Here is a 15,029-nt window from a genome sequence, read left to right on the forward strand (position 1 = left end):
GGGTGTGTGTTAGGGTTAGGGTTAGGTTTAGGGTAAGTGTTAGGGTGAGGGTGAGGGATAGGGTTAGTGTGAGGGTTAGAGTGAGGGTGAGGGTAAGGGATAGGTTGAGGCTTAGGGTGAGAAGGACTTTTAGGGTTAGGGTTTGGGTTAAGGTGAGGCTTAGGTTGAGGGTTAGGTTTAAGGTTAGGGATAGGTTTCGGGTGACGGTTAGGGTTAATGTTAAGGTTAGGGTTCGCATAAGGGTTAGGGTGAGGGTTAGGGTTAGGGTTAGGCATAGAGTTAGGGTGAGAGTTAGAGTTAGTTTTACGGTTAGGTGAGGTATAGGTTTAGGTTTAGGGTGAGGGTTAGGTTTAGTGTGAGCGTTAGGGTTCGAGTTTGGGTTAGGGTTAGGGTGAGGATAAGCTTTAGGTTGAGGGTTAGTGTGAGAGATAGGGTTAGGGTTAGCGTGAGTGTTTGGGTGAGTGTTAGGGTGAGGGTTAGTGTGATGGTTAGGTTTAGGATTGTGGTGAGGGTGAGCGTTAGGGTATGTGTTAGGGTTAGAGTTAGATTTAGGTTTAGGGTTAGGCTTAGTGTTAGGGTTAGGGTTTGGGTTATTTTTAGGGTTAGGTTTAGGCTGAGGGTGAGGGTGACGGTGAGGGTGAGGGTGACGTTTCAGGTTAGAGTTAGGTTTAGTCTGAGGGTGAGGGTGAAGGTTAGGGTTAGGGTTAGTGTTATGCTTAGGTTTAGGTTGAGGGTTGGGTGTGTGAGGGTTAGGTTTAGGGTTAGGTTTAGTTTGAGGGTAAGGGTTAGCGTGAGTTTTAGGGTGAGGGTGAGGTTTAGGCTTAGGGTTAGGGTTAGGAGTAGTGTGTAGATGTGAGTGAGGGTTAGGGTTAGGATGAGGTTTAGGGTTAGTTTGAGGGTTAGGGTTAGTGTTAGGGTGAGGGTAAGGCTTAGGTTGAGGGTGAGGGTTAGGATTAGGATTAGGGTTAGGGTTAGGGTGAGGGTTAGGGATAGGTTTAGGGTTAGTGTTAGGGTTAGGCTGAGGGTGAGGTTGAGGGTGAGGGTTAGGGTTAGGGTGAGGGTTTGGTTTAGGGTTAGGTTTAAGGGTAAGGTGAGGGTTAGGGTTAGGGTTAGGTTTAATATGAATTTTAGGCTGAGGGTTAGGCTTAGGGTTCGTGTGATGGTAAGGGTTAGGGTGAGTGTTAGGGTGAGGGTGAGGGTTAGGCTTAGGCTTAGGTTTAGGGGGAGGGTTACTGTTATGGTAAGGGTTAGGGTGAGTGTTAGGGTGAGGGTTAGGGTTAGAGTGAGGGTTAGGTTTTGGGTTAGTGTTAGGATTAGGGTTAGGGTTAGGGTGATGTTTAGGATGAGGGTAAGGTTTAGGGTAAAGTTTAGGGTGACGGTGAGGTTTAGGGTGAAGGAGAGGGTTAGGGTTAGGTTTAGGGTGAGGGTTATGGTTAGAGTGAGGTCTAGTGTGAGCGTGAGGGTTAGGGTGAGTGTGAGGGTTAGGTGTAGGGTTAGGTTTAGGGTTAGGGTTAGGCTGGCGTTTTGGTTAGAGTGAGTGTGAGGGCTAATTTTAGCATTAGGGATAGGGTTAGGGTTAGGGTTAGGCTGAGGGTGGGGGGGTGGGTGATGGTGAGGGTGAGGTTTAGGGTTAGTTTTAGGGTGAGGGCTAGGGTGAGGGTGACGGTTAGGGTGATGGTTATGGTGAGTGTGACAGTTTCCGTTAGGAAAGGCTTAGGATTAGGATTAGGGTGAGGATTAGGGTGAGGGTGAGTTTTAAGGTGAGTGTTAGGTTTAGGGTGAGGATTAGGGTTAGGGTGAGGGTTATGATTAGGGTGATGTTTAGGGTGAGGGTGAATTTTAGGGTGAGGGCAAGTGTGAGGGTTAGGGTTTAGGTGAGGGTTAGGTTTAGGGTGAGTGTTAGCGTGACGGTGAAGATTAGGGTTAGGGTCAGGGTTAGGTTTAGGGATAGGGTGAGGGGTTGGATGAGGGGTAGGGTAAGGGTTCGGGTGAGGGTTAGGGTTATTGTGAGGGTTAGGGTTAGGGTTAGGGTTAGGGTGAAGTTTAGGATTAGGGTTAGGGTTAGGGTGAGGGTTAGGGTGAGGGCTAGGGTTCGGGTTGGGGTGAGGGTTAGGGTTAGTGTGAGGGTTACGGTTAGGGATAGGGTTAGGGATAGTGTGAGGATAAGGTTTAGGTTGAGGGTTAGGTTGAGGGTGAGGGTTAGGTTTAGTGTTAGGGTTAGGGTGAGGGTTATGGTAAGTTTTAGGGTTAAAGTGAGTGTTAGGGTTGGGGTTAGGGTGAGGGTTAGGGTTAGGGTGAGGATTCGTTTTAGGATTGGTGTTAGGGTGAGTTTTAGGGTTAGGTTTAGGGTTATTGTCAGGGTTAGGTTTAGGAATAGGGTTAGGGTTAGTGTTAGGATTATTGTTAATGTTTCCGATAGGGTTAGGTTGAGTGTGACAGTTAGTGTTAGGGTTAGGGTGAGTGTTAGGGTGAGGTTTAGGGTTAGGGTGAGTGTTAGTGTTATTGTTAGGGTAAGGTTGAGGGTGGTGTTGAGGGGTAGGTTTAGGAATAGGGTTAGTGTTAGGGTTAGGGGGAAGGGGAGGGAAGGGGGAGGGTGAGGTTTAGAGTTAGGGTTAGGGTGAGGGCTAGCAGGAGGGTGAAAGTTAGCGTGAGGGTGAGGGTGAGGGTGAGTGTTTCGGTTAGGAAAGGGTTAGGGTTATTGTTAGGGTGAGGATTAGGTTGAGCTTGTGGGTTAGTGTGAAATTTAGGGTTGGGTGAGTGTTAGGGTTAGGGTTTTGGTGAGTGTTAGGATTAGTGTGAGGTTTAGGGTGAGGGTGAGGTTTAGGGTGATGGTTAAGGTTCGGGTGAGTTTGAGAGTTAGGGTGTGGGTAAGGATGAAGGTTAGGTTGAAGGTTAGGTTTAGGGTGAGGGTAAGGGTGACTGTGAGGTTTAGGGTTAGAGTTAGGGTTAGAGTTAGGGTGATGGTTAGGGTGAGGGGTAGGGTTAGGTTTAGTGTTAGGGTGAGGGTTAGGGTTAGTGTGAGGGTGAGGTTTAGGTTAGGGTTTGTTTGAGGGTAAGGGTTAGAGTACGTTTTTGGGTGAGGGTAAGCCTTAGAGTTAGCATTAGTGTTAGGGTGCGGGTTAGGGTGAGGCTTAGGGTGATGGTTAGGGTGAGGGGAAGGGTTAGGTTTAGGGTTAGGGTGAGGTTTAGGGTGAGAGTGAGGGTGAGGGTTTCAGTTAGGTAAGGTTAGTGTTAGGGTTAGGGAGAGGATTAGGTTGAGGGTGAGGGTTAGGTGGACGGTTAGGATTAGGGTGAGGGTTAGGGTTAGGGATAGATTGTGGGTTATGGTTAGGGTGAGGTTTCGGGTAGGGTTAGGGTTAGGGTTAGGTTAGGGTTAGGGTTAGGGTTAGGGTTAGGATTATTTTTAGGGTTAGGGTTAGGTTTAGGGTGAGGGTGAGGGTTATCCTTAGGGTTAGGGTGAGGGTTAGGTTTCGAGTGAGGTTGAGCCTTAGCGTGTGGGTGAGGTTGAGGTTTAGGTTGAGGGTTAGATTGACTGTGAGGCTTAGGGTGACTGTGAGGGTTAGGGATAAGTTTAGGATGAGGGTTAGGGTAAGGGTTAGGGTTAGGGTAACGCTTAGGGTGAAGTGTAGGGTTAGGATTAGGTTGAGGTTCAAGTTTAGTGTTAGTGTTAGGGTTAGGGATAGGTTGAGGGAAAGGGTTAGCGTGAGTGTTAGGGTGAGGCTAAGCGTTAGGTTTAGCATTAGGGTTAGGGTTAGGGTTAGTGTGAGGGTTACTGTTAGGATTAGGGTTAGGTTTATGGTTAGGGTGAGAGTGAGGGTGAGTGTTAGGGTTAGGGTTAGGGTTTGGCTGAGGCTGAGGGTGAGGGTGAGGGTTAGGGTTTGGGTTAGGCTTACGGTGAAGGTGAGGGTTCTGGTGAGGCTGAGCTTTCGGGTGAGGATGAGGGTTGGGTGTGGGTGAGGGTTATGGTTCGGGTGAGGTTTTGGGTGACGGTGAGGGTAAGGGTGAGGATGAGTGTTAGTGATAGGGTTAGGGTTAGAGTTAGGGTGAGAGTGAGGGTGAGGTTTAGAATTAGGATTAGGGTTAGGGTTAGAGTTAGGGTGAGGGTGAGGGTGAGCGTGAGGTTTAGGTTTAGGATTAGGTTTTGTGTGAGGTTGTGGTTTAGGGATAGGGTTAGGGTTAGTGTGAGGATCAGAGTTAGGGTGAGGTTTAGAGTGAGGGTGAGGGTGAGGGTTAGAGTGAGCTTGGGTGTTAGGTTTAGGTGAGGGTTTGGGTGAGTGTTAGGTTTAGGGTTAGTGTTAGGTATAGGTTTAGGGTAAGGGTTTGATTTAGGGTGAGGGTGAGTGTTAGGTTTAGAGTTAGGGTGAGAGTGAGGGTGAGTGTAAGGGTTAGTGTTAGGGTTAGGAGGAGGGTGGGGCTGAGGGTTTGGTTTAGCATTAGAGTTAGGGTAAGTGTTAGGCTTAGGTCGAGTCTGAGGGTGAGGGTGAAGTTTAGGGTTAGGGTGAGGATAAGGGTGAGGGTGAGTGTTAGGTTCAGTGTTATATTTAGGGTGAGGGTTAGTGTTGGGGTTAGGGTGAAGGTTATGTTTAGGGTGAGGTTTAGGTTGAGTGTGAGGGTTAATGTGAGGGTTCGCGTTCGGGTTAGCGTGAGCATGAAGGTAAGGTTGAGGTTTAGGTTTAGGGTTCGGTTGAGTTTTAGGGTGACGGTGAGTGTTAGGGTGAGGGTGAGGGTTAGGATTAAAGTTATAATTAGGGTGTGTGTTAGCGTTAGGAGTAGGGTTAGGGTGAGGTTTAGGGTGAGGGGTAGGGTTAGGGTTAGGGTGAGGGGTAGGGTTAGGGTTAGGGTGAGGGTTAGGTTTAGTGTGAGAGTTAGGGTTATGTATAGGGTTATTATTAGTGTGAGGATAAGGGTTAGGGTTAGGGTTAGGATGAGGGTGAGAGTTAGGTTTAGCTTTAAGGTTAGGGTGCTGTTTAGGATGAGGGTTAGTGTTAGGGTTAGGGTGAGGGTTAGGGTGAGGGTTAGGGTTATGGTGATACTTAGGGTTAGGGTGAGGTTTAGGGTGAGACTGAGGTTTAGGGTTAAAGTTAGGGTTAGGGTTAGGGTTAGGGTTAGGGTGAGTGTGAGTGTGAACGTGAGGGTTCTGGTGAGGTTGAGTGTTAGGTTGTGGTTGACTGTTAGGGTTAGGGTGAGGATTAGGTTTAGGGGTAGGTTTAGGGTTATTGTTAGGGTAAGGGTTAGGGTGAGGGTGAGGGTGAGTGTTAGGCTTAGCAATAATGTTAGGGTGATGGTGAGAGTTAGGAAGAAGGTTAGACTTTTGGTGAGGCTGAGGTTTAGGTTTAGGGATAGGGTTAGGATTGGGGTTAGGTTAAGGTTAGGCTGAGGCTGAGGGTGAGGATGAGTGTTAGGGTTTTGAGTGAGGGATAGGGTTAGGGTTAGGTTTAGGATGAGCGTTAGGCTGAGGGTTAGATTTAGGGTTAGTGTGAAGATTAGTGTTAGTGTTAAGGTTAGGGTGAGGTTAAGTGTTACGGTGAGGGTTAGGGTGAGTTTCAAGTTTAGGGTTAGGGTGAGATTTAGGGTTAGTGTTAGGGTTCGGGTTAGGGGGAGCTTTAGGGGTGAAGGTTAGGGTGAGGATTAGGGTTAGTTTTAGGGTGAGGGTTCGGGTGAGGGTAAGGGTTAGAGTGAGGGTTATGGTGAGGGTGAGTGTTAGGGTTATGGTGAGGGTAACATTTAGGGTGAGGGTGAGGGTGAGGGTTAGTTATAGGGTTAGTGTTAGATTTAGTGTGAGTGTTAGGGTGAGGGTTATGTTGAGGTTGTGGGTTAGGGTTAGCCTTAGGTTTAGGGTGAGGGTTAGTGTTAGGGTTAGGGTTAAGGTGAGGGTTAGGGTGAGGCTTATGATTAGAGTTACGGTAAGAGTTAGGGTTAAGGTGAGAGTTAGGGTTAAGGTTAGAGTTAGGGTGAGGGTGAGGGTTACGGTTAAGGTTAGGGTTAGGGTGAGATTGAGGGTTAGTGTTAGGGTTAGGGTTAGGGTAAGGGATAGATTTAGGGTGAGGGTTAGGGTTAGGGTTAGGGTGAGGGTGAGGGTTAGGGTTAGGTTTAGGGTTAGTGTTAGTGTGAGGGCTACCGTGATGGTGAGGGTTAGGGTGAGGGTGAGGTTTTCCCTTAGGTAAGGGTTAGCGTTAAGGTTAGGGTGAGTATTAGGTTTAGGTGAGGGTTAGGTTGAGGGTTAGGGTTAGGGTGAGGGTTAGGGTGAGGGTGAGGGTGCTGGTGAGGGTGAGAGTTCAGTTGAGGGTGAGGTTGAGGGTGAGGGTGAGGGTTAGGGTTTGGGTTAGGTTTAGGTTTAGGGTGAGGATTAGAGTGATGATGAGGGTTAGGGTGAGGGTGAGGGTTAGGGTTAGGGTAAGGGTTAGGGTTAGGTTTAGAGTTAGGGTGAGGGTTAGAGTGAGGGGTAGGGTTAGGGTTAGGGAGAGGGTTAGGGTTAGTGTGAGGGTTAGTGTTAGCTTTAGAGTAAGGTTTAGTCTGAAGTCAATGGTTAGGGTGAGGGTTAAGGTTAGGTTTAGGTTTAACGTTAGGGTTATGGTGAGGTTTAGGGTTAGGGTGATATTTAATGTGAGGGCGAATGTTCGGGTGAGGTTGAGGTTGAGGATGAGGGTTAGGTGTGGGTGAGGGTGAGGTTGACGTTGAGGGTTATGTTTATTTTGAGGGCGAGGGTTAGGTATAGGATTCGGGTTAGGTTTAGGGTTAGGCTGAGGGTGAGGGTGAAGGTGCGGGTTAGGGTTAGGGTTAGGCTGAGGGTTAGGGTTCGTTTGAGGGTTAGGGTGAAAGTGAATTTGAGGGTGAGGGTTAGGGTGAGGGTGATGGTGAGGGTGAGGGTTAGGTTTAGGATTAGGGTTAGGGTAGGGTGAGGGTTAGGGTTAGGGTTCGGGTTAGGGTGAGGGTGAGGTTGAGGGTTAGGGTTAGAGTTAGGTTCAGGGTTAGGGTAAGGTTTAGCGTGACAGTTTGGGTTAGGGTTAGTGTTAGTGTGAGAATGAGGTTTAGGATTAGGGTTAGTTTTAGTGTTAGGGTTAGGGTGAGTGTTAGGCTTAGGGTGATATTTCGGGTGAGGGTGAGGTTTAGGGTTATTATTAGGGTGAGGGTGAGGGTGAGGGTGAGGGTTAGGTGTATTGTTAGTGTTAGGGTTAGGGTTAGCGTGAGTGTGAGCATGAGGGTGAAGTTGAGGGTGAGGTTGAGTGTTAGGGTGTAGTTGAGGGTTTGGGTTAGGGTGAGGATTAGGGTTAGGTTTAGGGTTAAAGTGAGCTTTAGAGTTAGAGTGAGGTTTAGGGTGAGGGTGAGATTTAGGGTTAGCAATAGGGTTAGGGTGAGGATTAGTGTAAGGGTTAGGTTTAGGGACATGGTGAGGATGATGGTTAGGTTTAGGATTAGGGTTAGGGTTAGAGTTTTGGTGAGGCCGAGGTTGAGGCTTAGGGTTATGATTAGCGTTAGGGTTAGGGTTAGGGTTAGGGTTAGGATGAGGGTTAGGGTTAGGGCGAGAGTTAGGGTTAGGGTGAGTGGTAGTGTGAGCTTTAGGGTTAATGTTAGGTTTATGGTGAGGGTTAGGGTTACAGTGAGGGTTAGGGTTAGGGTGATATTCAGGTTGAGGGTGAGGGTTAGGGTTAGTGTTAGGGTCAGGCTGAGGGTGAGGGTGAGCGTCAGTGTGAGGGTTAGGGTAAGGTTGAGGGTTAGGTTTAGGGTTAGAGTTAGGGTTAGGGTTAGGATGAGGGTTTGCGCTAGGGCGAGGGTTAGGTTTAGTGTGATGGCAAGAGTTAGGTTGAGGCTTAGGCAGAGTTTGAGAGTTAGGCTTAGGGTGAGTGTTAGGGTGAGTTTTAGGTTTAATGTTAGGGTTGGGGTTGGGGTGAGGGTTAGGGTTAGGGTTAGGGTTAGGTTTAGGGTGCGGGTTAGGGTGAGGGTTATCGTTAGTTTTAGGCTTAGGGTTAGCGTGAAAGTTAGGTTTAGGGTGAAGTTTAGGGTGATGGTGAGGGTTAGGGTGAGGTTGAGGTTGAGGGTGAGGATTAGGGTGAGGGTGAGGTTGAGGGTTTTGGTGAGGGTTATTGTTAGTGTTGGGGTTAGGGTGAGTGTGAGGGTTAGGGTTAGGATTAGGGTATGGTTAAGGGTTACGCTGAGTGTGAGGGTGAGGTTGTGGGTTAGGCTTAGCGTTATGGTGAAGGTTAGGTTTAATGTGAGGGTTAGGGTTAGGGTGAGGTTGAGGGTCAGTATTAAGGTGAAGGTGACAGGATTAGGTTTAGGGTGAGTTTTAGGGTTAGGGTTAGGTTTAGTGTGAAGGTTAGGATTAGGATTAGGGTTAGGGTTAGGTTTAGGGTTATTGTTAGGGTTAGGCTTAGTGTTAGGGTGAGAATGAGGTTTATGGTTAGGGTTAGGATGAGGTTTAGTTTTAGGGTGAGGGCTACGATGAGGTTGAGGTTTAGGTTGAGTGTGAGTGTGAGGGTGAGGGTAATGGTTAGGATTTGGGTTAGGGTTATGGTTAAGGTGAGGATGACGGTGTGGGTGAGGGTGAAGGTTAGGGTTAGGGTTAGGGTTAGTGTGAGTGTTAGGGTTAGTGTTAGGGTTAGGGAAAGGGTTAGGTTGAGGGTTAGGGTGAGGGTGAGGGTTAGGGTTAGCGTTAGGGTTCATGTGAGGGTTAGGGCTAGGGTTAGGGTTAGGGTGAGGGTGAAGTTTAAAGTGAGGGTTAGTGTTAGGGTTAGGGTGAGGATGAGGGTTAGGCTTAGCATTAGGGTTAGGTTGAGGGTGAGGGTTAGGGTGAGGTTTAGGGTTAGGGTTAGGGATAGGGTGAGGATTAGGGTTAGTGTGAGGGTGAGGGTGAGGGTTAGGTTTAGGGTTAGGGTTACATTTAGGGTGAGGGTGAGGGTTAGAAGTAGGATTAGAGTTAGGATGAGGGTGAGGGTGAGGGTGAGGGTTAGGGTTTGGATTAGGGTGAGGATTAGGGTGAGGTTTAGGGTTAGGGTGAGGGTTAGGGCTAGGGTGAGGTTTAAGTTGAGGGTGAGGGTGACGGTGTGGGTTAGGTTGAGCTTTAGGTTTAGGTTTAGGGTGAGGGTTACGGTGAGGTTTAAGGTTAGTGTGAGGATTAGAGTTAGGATGATGTTTAGTGTGAGGGTGAGGGTTAGGGTGAGGGATTTGGTAAGGGTTTGGGTTAGGGTTAGGGTGAGGCTTATGGTAAGGATTAGGTTTAGTTTTAGGTTTAGGGTGAGGGTGAAGGTGAGGGTTTGTGTTAGGGTTCGGGTGAGGGTTATGTTTAGGGCGAAGGCTAGGGTAAGGGGGAGGGTTAGGTTGAGGGTGAGCATTTCGGGTAGGAAAGAGTTTCGCTTCGGGTTATGGTGAATATTGGGTTGAGGGTTTGGGTTAGGTTGAGGGTTAGGTTTAGGGTGAGGGTTAGGGTTAGGGTTAGGGTGAGGGTTAATGTTAGAGTGATGTTTAGGGTGAGGGTTCGGGTGAGGGTTCAGGTGAGGGTGAGGGTTAGTGTTAGGTTTAGGGTTTGGGTGAGGGTTAGGATTTGGTTTAGGTTTAGGGTCAGGGTTAGTATGAGGGGTAGGGTTAGTTTTAGGGTGAGGGTTAGGGTTAGTGTGAGGGTTAGGGTTAGGGTTAGGTTTAGGGTTAGTGTGAGGATAAGGGTTAGGGTTAGGTTTAGTTGGAGGGTGAGGGTTAGGGTTAGCTTTAGGGTTAGGGTGAGTGTTAGGGTGAGTGTTATATTTAGGGTGAGCGTTAGGTGTAGGGTTAGAGTGAGGCTTAGTGTAATGGTGAGGGTTAGGGTTAGGTTTAGGGTTAGGGTGAGTTATAGGGTTAGGTTTAGGATTAGTGTGAGGGTTAGCGTTATGATTAGGTTTAGGGTTAGGGTTACCGTTATTGTTAGGTTGAGGGTTAGGGTTAGGTTGAGGGTGAGGGTGAGGGTTAACATTAGGGTTATGGTTAGTGTAAGTGTGAGTGAGGGGGTGATGGTTAGTTTTAGGGTTAGGGTTAAGTTTATGGTTAGGCTAAGGCTGAGAGTGAGGCTGACGGTGATGGTAAGGGTGATTGTGAGGGTTATTTTTAGGATTAGGGTTAGGTTGAGTGTGAGGGTTAGGGTTAGGATTAGGGTTTGGTTAAGGGTTAGGCTGAGTATGATGGTGAGGCTGAGGGTTAGGGTTAGGGGTAGGGTGAGGGCTTGGGTTAGTGTGAGGTTTTGGGTGTGGGTGGTTTTGAGGGTCAGGGTTAGGGTGACAGTTACAGTGAGGGTGAGGTATATTGTTAGGTTTAGGGTTAGGGTGAGTTTTAGGTTTAGGGTTAGGTTTAGTTTGAGGGTTAGGGTTAGGATTAGGGTTAGGGTTGGGGTTATTGTTAGGGTTAGGTTTAGGTTTAGGGTTAGGGTAAGAGTGAGCTTTAGGGTTAGGTTTAATATGAGGTTTAGGTTTAGGCTGAGGGCTATGGTGAGGGTGAGGTTTAGGGTGAGTGTGAGTGTGAGGGTGAGGGTAAGGGTTACGATTTGGGTTAGGGTTATGGTAAGGCTGAGGGTGACAGTGTGGTGACGGCGAAGGTTAAGGTTAGGGTTAGGGTTAGGCTGAGCGTGATGGTGAGTGTGAGGGTGAAGTTTAAGTTTAGGGTTAGGGTTAGGGTTAAGGTGAGGTCCAGGGTGTGTGTGCAGGTTAGGGTGAGAATGAGGGTTAATGTGAGGGTTTTGGATAGGTAAGTGTTAGGTTTATAGTTTGGGTGAGGGTTAGGTTGAATGTGAGGTTAGTGTGAGGGTTAGGGTTATGGTAAGGGTTAGGGTTAGGGTTAAGGTTAGGGTGTGGGTGAGGTTGAGGGTGAGGGTGAGGGTGAGGGTGAGGGTGACAGTGAGGGTTAGGTTTAGGGTGAATGTGAGGGTTAGGGTTAGAATAGGGTTAGGTTTTGGGTTAGGCTGAAGTTGAGGGTGAGAGTGAGGGTTAGGTTTTGGGTTAGGGTGAGTGTTACAGTTACTTTGAGGGTTAGGGTGAAGGTGAGTTTGAGGGTGAGGATTAGGGTGAGGGTGACAGTGAGGGTGAGGGTTAGGGTTAGGGTTACGGTTAGGGTTAGGGTGATGGTGAGGGTGAGGGTTATGGTTAGGTTTAGGGTAAGGATTAGGTTTAGGGTGAGGGTTAGGTTTAGGGTTAGTTTGAGGTTTAGGATTAGGGTTAGGTTTAGGGTTAGTTTGAGGTTTAGGGTTAGGGTTAGGTTTAGGGTTAGGGTTAGGGTTAGGGTTAGGGTGAGGGTGAGGTTGAGGGATAGGTTTAGGTTTAGGGTAAGGGTAAGTGTTAGGGTGAGGGTTAGGGTTAAGTTTAGGGTTAGGTTGAGGGTGATGATGAGCATTAGGGTTAGGGTTAGGATTAGGGTGAGGGTTTGTGTTAGGTTTAGTGTTAGTGTGAGGTTTAGGGTGAGGGGTATGGTTAGTGTTAGGGTGAGGATTAGGTTAGTGTGAGTGTTAGGTTCAGTTATAGGGTTAGGGTTAGTGTGAGGATGAGGGTTACGGTGAGGGTAAGGGTTTGGGTTAGCGTTAGGGTTAGGCTGACGTTACGATGAAGGTTAGGGTTAGGGTTAGTGTTAGGGTTAGTGTTAGCGTGAGGGTTAGGGTTAGGGTGATATTTTGGGTGAGGGTGACGATTAGGTTCTAGAGTTAGGGTTAGTGTGAGGGTGAGGTTGAATTTTAGGGTTAGAGTTAGGGTTAGGTTGAGGGTAAGGGTTAGGTTTAGGGTTACGGGAAGTGTTAGGTTTAGTGTGAGGTTTAGAGTTAGGGTTAGGGTGAGGGTTAGGTTTAGGGTTAGGGTTAGGGTAAGAGTTAGGGTGAGGGTTAGTGTTAGGGTTAGTGTGAGTGTTATGGTGAGTGTGAGGTTTAGAGTGAGGTTTAGGGTTACGGTTAGGGTGAGGGTGAGGGTTAGGGGGAGGGGGAGGGTTAGGGTTAGGGTAAGGGTTGAACGACCCTAGTCCCCTAGGATACTTTCGTCAATGGAAGGGCGCCCCAGAAAACTCAGACTCCAGGCCGGAAGATGCAAGCAAGAAGAGTTTATTCGACGTTTGCGCAAACAGACTCCCTGCCCCCGGTGGTCAGGGAGCCCTGAGCAGCGGTTACAAGCCTTCTTTTAAAGGCAAAAACCACAAGATTAATTCATAACACAAAGCATCCCATGATTGGTCCATTTAAAGGTCATCATATACGCCAACAATCACTTTGCCAAGCGGGAAATTTTGTAACACTCTTTGTAAAATGACTGGCCCATGGTTGGTTGAAGGGGGGGTTTACATGATTACAGGCCCATGATTGGTTGACACTTGGCTCAGCTTGTGGTCTTGCCAGGTGGTCGTTATCTCAAGGTCCTGTCTGCGGAATTTCTAAATGGGAACTGAGGAACACGTTCTTTATCTATGACCACTGACCTTGTCCTGGGGCTGGCATCTGGTCCCTGAAACTTCTTCACTCATTTCTGGGAAGGGAAGGGTCAATGCTAGCGTAAGCAAGTTTACAGAATCAGAATCAGCAGTTAGCAAGTTAGTAATGGTAATGGTCAATTTTTAATCTTTCATTTTCCCCACTTCTTCTCTGAACTAATTTTAATCTTAAAATTTGGGTGTCTCTATATTATTTTGTGGGGTGTCAGTTATTCTTAGTGCTTGGTAATGAGACCGAAGAACTAATAGACGGACTGCGCTGATTTTTTTTTTTTTTTTACAAAAGACATCAGTCTGTTGAGTATACAAGGTCCGATTGTAACAAAAGTAACAGTACCAGAGCCCCTTACATTTTTTTTTACCAGTCCTGCGTCCATGTATCTCAGTTAACTTAATTTTATACCAGTTGTACTTGTAAGCTCCAATTTTAAGACATACTCATACTATTTGCGACATACTCATACCATTTGCGACATACTCATAACATTTGCTGCATACTTAAACTTTCTGAGGTTTGTCTTCTTTCCCTTTTCCAAACAATTAAAGACAATCCTTACTTTTTAAATCCTTTCTTATCTAAAGGGGATACCAATTTTTCCCCAATTCCCTTCCCAAGGCTTTCTTTACTACCCCCCTCTCCTTTATAATTCCTTTTCCAAGGCTTTCTTTACTACCCCCCTCTCCTTTACAATTTTCATTGATAACACACTCAGGTTATTACCATACCAGAGCCAAACTAGGCTGTGACCACAGAGTGGATTTTCAGTCACTATGCACTGAAGTGCCTAAGACAAGCAAGCCACCGATATCCTTTTCCTCAATATCCACTGTGGGAAGAGAGGGTTTCTGGATAGCACCCAAAAGAATGTCCCACAAGAACTTAGATTTAGCAGCAGTCAACCAGGAAGCAGACTCAGGTGATGGAATCAGGCAGGAGTTCCTCCAGGTGGCTGTCAGGCCGTCGTTGAACTTTACCCATTAGGGTATGCAGCAGCAGCAGCAACAGCACCAGCAGGGTGTCTCAGTGGCTCCAAGGGATTGTCACACCTCATGCTCGGCTTTCAATTCCTACACAGACTGGTTAAAAATACATTGCATAGGCTTGGCAGGCTTTGATCCTGCTGATTTTTAAGATCTTTAAACAATAGTCAAGGACAATTTACCAAAATCACAACTTTGTACTAACCAGATATTTTTGTAAATAGATACAGAAGGCTCAGAAGGCTTAGTCTTGTAGCCATCTCTGACAGATGCAGTCTTTACACCTTGTACACTGACAACTGTTAATACTATTTTTTATGCCATCTATTTTGTCTCATTTTTTTCAAAACTGACTCTGGACCCTTGATCTTAAAATGGGGTAGAAGGGCGAAGTTCCATCTTCTTTAACTTCTTCAAGCTGACTTCAGGGGCGTTGATCCTACCTAGCCAGGAACCTATAACCTTAGCCTATTTTACAAAGAGGCCATCAGGGTTAGATGTCATTAAGAACAATATTTAACTGTTGACAACTGCACAGACCTTTTTTCCGGCTACAGCAGTGTAGCTTCTTTAGCACTCTGGTTTGCAAAAGCATCTTTCTAGATGGCTTAGGAATGTGATCTCTAATGATCCCAAACAATGCCTAAGTTACCTTTGCAGGCCTTTAGACAGGTATCAAATAGAAACACACTCTCAGGTTTACACACTTTTTCCTGAGCAGATGAACTTCATGTAACTAGTGTCAGCTCAATTAGAGCTTTTGGCACATAAAGGGGTTGAGATTTAAACTATCCCCAACATTTTATTATATTGGCTTTTACTGTCACAGAGGACTGGCAAGTTCCTGTCCCTTACAAGGTAGATAGTCATGGACATTTGGCATGCTTATAAACTCTTTTTATGACCTCCCGGCTCCGACCAGTTTTGAAGGGCCACGCACAAGTGACTCTAGGATCTGACATTTCTGCCATCCAAGCAGTAGCTTACTGCCTCTGGATGCTCCTCCATTGCTTTTGTCCCAGGAGTGTCTTCTTCACATTGGGAAAAATGCCTCATTGGCATTTCCCTTTAGCTGGTCGCTGGACTTGAACTCGGGGCCTGAGCACTGTCCCTAAGCTCTACAGCTCAAGGCTAGCACTCTGCCACTTTGAGTCCCAGACTGGGGGCTTGAATGCTGTCCCCTAACTCTTCAGTCCAGGGCTAGTACTCTGCCACTGTGAGTCTCGAGCTTGGGGCTTGAGTACTGTCCCCTGACTCTTCAGTCCAGGGCTGGTACTCTGCTGGCTGAATAGAGGTGACGGTCTCACAGGAACCTTTTTGTGCCCGGGCTGGCTTTGAACCAGTTTGCAGATCAGTGAGTCTTATAAAAGGCCATTTTACTCCAATTAAAAGCAACAAGGTGGTCAACATAGAAGTAGCTTTTAAGCATGCTCTTACCTGAAACTTATTAAGAGTCAAAGTTACATCTGACAAACTTTTAAGAATCCTCTGTGCTTTCCTCTGGGCTTGCTGGAAACTTAAAAAAACCAACCTATAAGAGCAAACTGGAATAGCAATTATTTTGGTAATCCTAATTTTTTCCTTTGTGTACACTGAGGCCAATGTTAAGAACAATTTTACATTTAAAC

The sequence above is a fragment of the Dipodomys merriami genome, unplaced genomic scaffold (assembly GCF_024711535.1).
Source record: "Dipodomys merriami isolate MVZ:Mamm:240054 unplaced genomic scaffold, mDipMer1.0.p SCAF_66, whole genome shotgun sequence".
Lineage (NCBI taxonomy): Eukaryota > Metazoa > Chordata > Mammalia > Rodentia > Heteromyidae > Dipodomys > Dipodomys merriami.